Source organism: Argentina anserina, chromosome 2, assembly GCF_933775445.1.
Source record: "Argentina anserina chromosome 2, drPotAnse1.1, whole genome shotgun sequence".
NCBI classification, from domain to species: Eukaryota; Viridiplantae; Streptophyta; class Magnoliopsida; order Rosales; family Rosaceae; genus Argentina; species Argentina anserina.
The window spans coordinates 5,247,134-5,253,133 of NC_065873.1; positions in this window are offsets into that span (position 1 = coordinate 5,247,134).

The following is a 6,000-nucleotide window of genomic DNA, read 5'->3' on the forward strand; positions in this document are numbered from 1 at the left end:
ACCTTGCACACAAGTATGGGTGTGCCAACACTCCTAACATGCTTGTATGGGTGTGCCAATACTAAGTCATCCCCCATATTAAGCTCACCCGACATAATAGAGCTCTATTAACCTTTCACGTTAGCCCTGTCAAACTCAATGACCATCTCAACACCACTAATGTAAGGGTCTAAAATTCAACTCTCATATTATGCAATATCATTTTCCTCTCTCAAGATGGACATATCTATTAACAGATACTTCACCAGTAACATTCAACCATTTCATTAACTCACAACAAATTTTCACATTAAGGTTACATAAGTATAATCAATATAGTATACCAATCTATATATGTCTATTATTGTTATTATTAAATACACGTATATAAATAAGCCATATTGTATCAACCATCTCAAATAACCAGCGTAGGAATTTCATATCAATAACACATGAACATACTACAATATAATATAGCGACTTATATACGCATATTGTTGTTACCATTAACACACATATATAAGTAAACTACATTATATTAACAACTCCAATAACTAATAAAAATTTCCACAACAATGACATATGATCATTTCACAATATAATGTAGCCATGTGAACTTGTATATTTACCCTTACCATTAAATATACACATGCAAACCAATCATACTATATCAATGAAGAATTTAGAACTTTGTAGCAAAATGCTTAATGATATTGTGCTCTATGTGTCTTGGGTTTTGTGAAAGTAATAAATAGTATTGAACTGTTGGTGGAAATACTTTTACTTCATTGGCATAGATTGAAGTTTAAATTTTTAATGCTTTGTGAATCAGTTTTTAGATGTTTGTGTTTTCTTTTCAAAGTTTTTAGAAATCTAGGTAGGCAATGGCTGGAAGGGGTTAATCACAATGGTTTTGGATTGGGTTATTCTAGGTGACTGGAGCTCACTGTGGAGGTATGTGAATATATTTTCTTTAGAGAAGTATCTATTTTTCTAAAGTTATAGAATGGGCGGAACTCATCTACTCTTTCTTTGATTTCAGCTATTGCTTCATATAACATAATGTACTCTAGGATTAGATGTTTTCAGATGAAAATCGATTGATTTAGTGTTTTTGATTCTAGAGAATATAAGACAAGAGTAGGGATTAGGGAAAATGCATCAGGTCAGGGGAGCACATACAGTTTTTCAAAGAAACTGGTAAACATTTTCGCATCAACGATGATATATATTAGTTCTCTGTTATGTTCTTTATAGCATTATAAACTTGGATTGTCCTTGCAGGATCAGATGGAAGCCAACTTGGAACAATTACTTTCTTTCATGGGGATCCCACTCAGTGTTAGTAATTACAGAAATGTCACGTCTCAGGTCTAGCAAACTCTTAGCTGTATTCATTTCATGTTGGCTTTTCTTTTCTTTTATGTTAGGAATTATGGCTTAAGAAATTTTTCAATAGCTTGCTAACCTCAATAGTTTTATACTTCTCAGGTTAGACTAGAAAAAGAAAATTTTCCAGAAGTACTAAATGGTGCTCGTGAATACCAATTGCAAATTCAGGCTTCTATGGCTTGTCGAAAATGGAGGAATGATTTTTTTTCAGGTATGCTTATTCTACTTTGTTATTTCTCTTTCTCATATGGTTATATAAATAGTTGAGATATTAAAAATTTCTGAAACTTAATGAAAAATATTAGTAGAGAGATATGATTGATTATTTCTTGAAAGATGTTTCCTACTCACTATTTAGACTGAAATTTAAGACCATTAACCTTTAATATCAAACATGATGGCTGGTATATAGAAGAGAGCATACTGTCGTCATCTCTCAACTTATTAGATTTTCCAGAGCTGGAATGTTCTGCACTAGAAAAATTCAAATCAATTTAATAGGAGGTATGGTTATCATTGGGGTTATTAATCAAAGTAAAGGTTAGATTATTATTACTGGATAAGGGTTAGAATGAAAGTAAAGTTTAGATTATTGTTACTACATCTAGTGAAAGAATCCCTTAAATGTATCTTTTTTTTTATTTCTTACAAGGGTGACATGCAAGCCTTGAAGTCAGATGACCAAGAAGCATACATGAGAATGGTAAAAGAGAGCAAGAATGAAAAATTGACATTACTCATTGAAGAAACAAATAAACATTTTGTCAATTTGGAAGCTGCAGCTCAACGTCAGTCAAGAAACGATGTATGTTAGCATAATTATAGTAGTGAAATGATGAGGGCAACTATACATATGATACTTCTCGCCTAATTCTCAGAGTGATAGTTGAATAAACATTTTGAATGAAAATAAGAGAATGATAGGAGAAGAATTCTAAACTTCGCAAACATATTTACATATTGTGTTTCTTATCATGAGGTACATATCTTGTATTTAGATTACTTTGTCTTATAACTTACCTATATAGTAGGACTAATAAATAATATACATATATGGATGACAAAAGTCTTTTACAAACGGTGGTTGTTTGCCCAGTCATTTGTCCAAGTTCAAATTCGTAGGTATGAACTATGGGTCCTCCATACATCTCAATTGGTTCACTCTTTTCACGTCATCTCTTTACCAATTTTTGAGAGTGGTGAAATCACTTAAAATGAGTATGCTCAGTCTTGTCCATTTCAGTGGTCATTTGTCCAGTTATTTGTTCAAGTTCAAGTTTGTAGTACAAACTAAAGCTTTGAATGATTACATTTTCTAACATTGTCAAGATTTTAATATAATGGTCATCTGGATGTTTGACATTATGTAAGCAAAGACCAAAAAGAGTTTCAATAACCTTGTTCATATATTGAATTACGTATCTTACCCAATATATGGCTGGACTTGAGTACTTTCACAGACGAATCTAAATGCTTGAATTGAATGATGATTTATTCGGTTTTTTATCATTCTTATATGAGCTTTTTTCGTTTGATGTAAAATTATGAGGTGTATAGTGTAAAAGATGGGTTTAGGAACCCTTTTCGGCTTGACATATTATTCAATGCACTTGGATCCGGTGTTTGGTCATGCAAATGATGTATTGAATATGTATGTTATAATATATTTTTAAATTTTTTATTGCAACTTATTTTAATGTTCTTGGCTATTACACTTCATTTTTTTAACGAGTTTACAATTTACACCTCTTTTTGAGTAACTCAAATGGGGTGCAATTGTGAGAGTATAGTAAAAATCAACTTATGATTTTGTGGGGATGTGAAAATGTGACCAAAAATTGAATAAGAAAAATAAATGGATGACATTAGCCGGATTCAAAATAAGTGTAAGTTCAAAAGTCTTCTTTGTGTCCAATATTGTAATGAGTAAATATGTGCATCATATACTACCATACATTTACAAATATTTATACATTATCTAGATTCTTATCATTCTCAAACATATTGAAGTCCACAGTACATACCATTGATGCAATTACTTAGATTCTTTCATTTTTATTATATATATAGACTTATTTACTTTTTTTTATTATATAATCTATTTTGGAACCAAGAGTGGATGACGACCATTATCCAAGTTTCATATCATCCGTATGATAGGTTATTCGCTTGAGTACACATTTCCTAAGAAAGAGTTATACGTTGTCCTTGAACAAGGACAACAATGACTTGTCTGAGATTTTAACATCATGCCTACTCTAAAATGTGATTATTGATTTATTAATTATTATTTATTTTAGATAAGTAAATAGCTTATTAGTATTAGTTAATTGAGTTTATTATTGTGATAGGTTGGGTTCTATCGCTCAAACCCACAAAGTGGCATCAGTAGTAGACAGCTGGTTTTTGTACATGTTGATATTTGATCATGCGAAAATAGCAAAATATTTCTTCCCCAATTTTCAGCTTGATCATAGAGTTCTGAAGTCGGTTCGGGTGTTTACTTTTCAGGTGCATCTTTCAAAGTAAGACATCAGTTTTGTAGAGTTTGCCTCTTACGAGTTATTACAACAGGCACGTGACACGCCGAGTGCTTTGTCCTTATAGATTAGTTCACATATCATCTATAGATTAGATTATTGATAATAATATTAGTTTGGATGAGATGACGTCTTATAAGTGATCCACACCACTTTTTTAAACTAATACCATATCGTCCTTGCCACATATAATTTGGCATTATGGATGGTCCTCATTGGGCTCAATCCTCATCAACAAGCTCAATATATTCATGTTAAGTGGTAGAGCCTTGGCCTGTGCATACCAACGTCAGTTAAAAAAGTTTAAGTATAAAAACTTAATAGTTTAATCACATGAAGACGTAGTTATATCCACATTGCCGCAAACGCAAATTTGAAGAACCTAAAATCGATTGTTCTCATTAATCAATAAAATTTCAATTACATAATATTTAATTCTTCTTTCAAGGTCTAACCAGTTCCGAGATTATACGAAAAATTGAAAGATGAGGATTTTACGTCTTCGACGTGACCTTTGCATTCGCAATACATTTGGTAGTCTTTGAAATCCATCTTCGTGACCATGGGAGAGAGAGAGAGAGAGAGAGAGAGAGAGATGAGTGTTTTGGTTTTAGAAGTGGGTTTTACTCTAGTGTGAAGAGTAAAACATGAAAAAACACCAACTTGTTGTGCAAATTTATTCGCACGATTGAAATGAGTTTTACTCTCGTGAGTCATTAATTATATATTTTTAATTCAAATTTGCACACGAAAAATTACAATCTATAGTTCCAAAAACTTACCCAACTTTGTCAGTAAATTGTTTAAAATGTACTTAATATTTCGAACAACTTGAAGACTATAGGGTCATCCAATCATGCATGTCATCTATATATAACTATATACTAGTCTACACACATATGCATATGTAAATGTGGTTTTAATTTTTTTAATGTATTTTCTAAATATCAATAGTTATAGTTAGAGATAGATGAGAATTAGCTATAAATGTGAGTGTGAGATTAATGTGCAATTATCTTGTGTATATAGGTAGTTCCCAATATTTTTATTTACTACAATACATTTCTAATACTTAAGACAATTTGAAAGTAATATTTGGTTTAAGGGTCTTTACATATTTTCACGTCTGTTTTAATTGAAAAAGTGAGTTTATTTAAATAATAGTATAGATATAACCGCTTTAATAATACATTCTTTTCACATTCTTTTATCAAGACTTTATGTATAATTAGTTTCACATATAAAGGTTAAAATCGTAATTCAATAAAAAACAATTGTGATAAAATATGAGAACTATACATTGCGAGAAATGTTCTGTAACACATCTTTTGTTTTTGTTTTTTTTAATAAAGAGCTGGTGCAACTATCCACAAACTTTCATTAATGAAATTATCGAATACAATAGAGGACATGAAGCTTAACCCTCTTATTACAAATGCCTAAAATAATATCAAAAGTCATGTACTTTTATCTAAGAATTCTACATGTTTAACCTCTCAACATCATGGTTTGGTTGTACGTTTAAAGAAGTCAAATATGCATCTTCCATAGACACTGATCTTAATGAGTCAAATATATGTATATGCATGAGATAAATTTAATAAATACACAAATTTTTGATGAATTATAAATATCACGATTCTTAAGTTCAACATTCTAAATAAGAAACAATATTCACAAGTAAGCACACAACCATATATAAGAGATGTAATAATAATTAGAATTTTCACAAGTAGAGGTACTGTAATGTGACATCTTTTTATCAGCATAATAAACTAACTTGTGATCAGCTTTATTTTAACAAACACTACATTATATATAGAGAAAAAAATTTAAACAGTATCTCAACTTTTCCTACTATTAAGATTAGTATCTCATCTTTCTAAAATATCAAAACCATATCTCAACTTTAATATTTCACCCAGTCTTAGTATATCGACTCACAACGTCATTAGTCCTGTTAACGTTTTGAGGGAAAATTCATCCATTGACTTTTAATGGAATTAAAATCCCCAAAACCGATTAATTTGACTGAACTCACCACTATCGTTACTCTTACCCGATGTAATTCTCTCTTCTCTCTTTCATG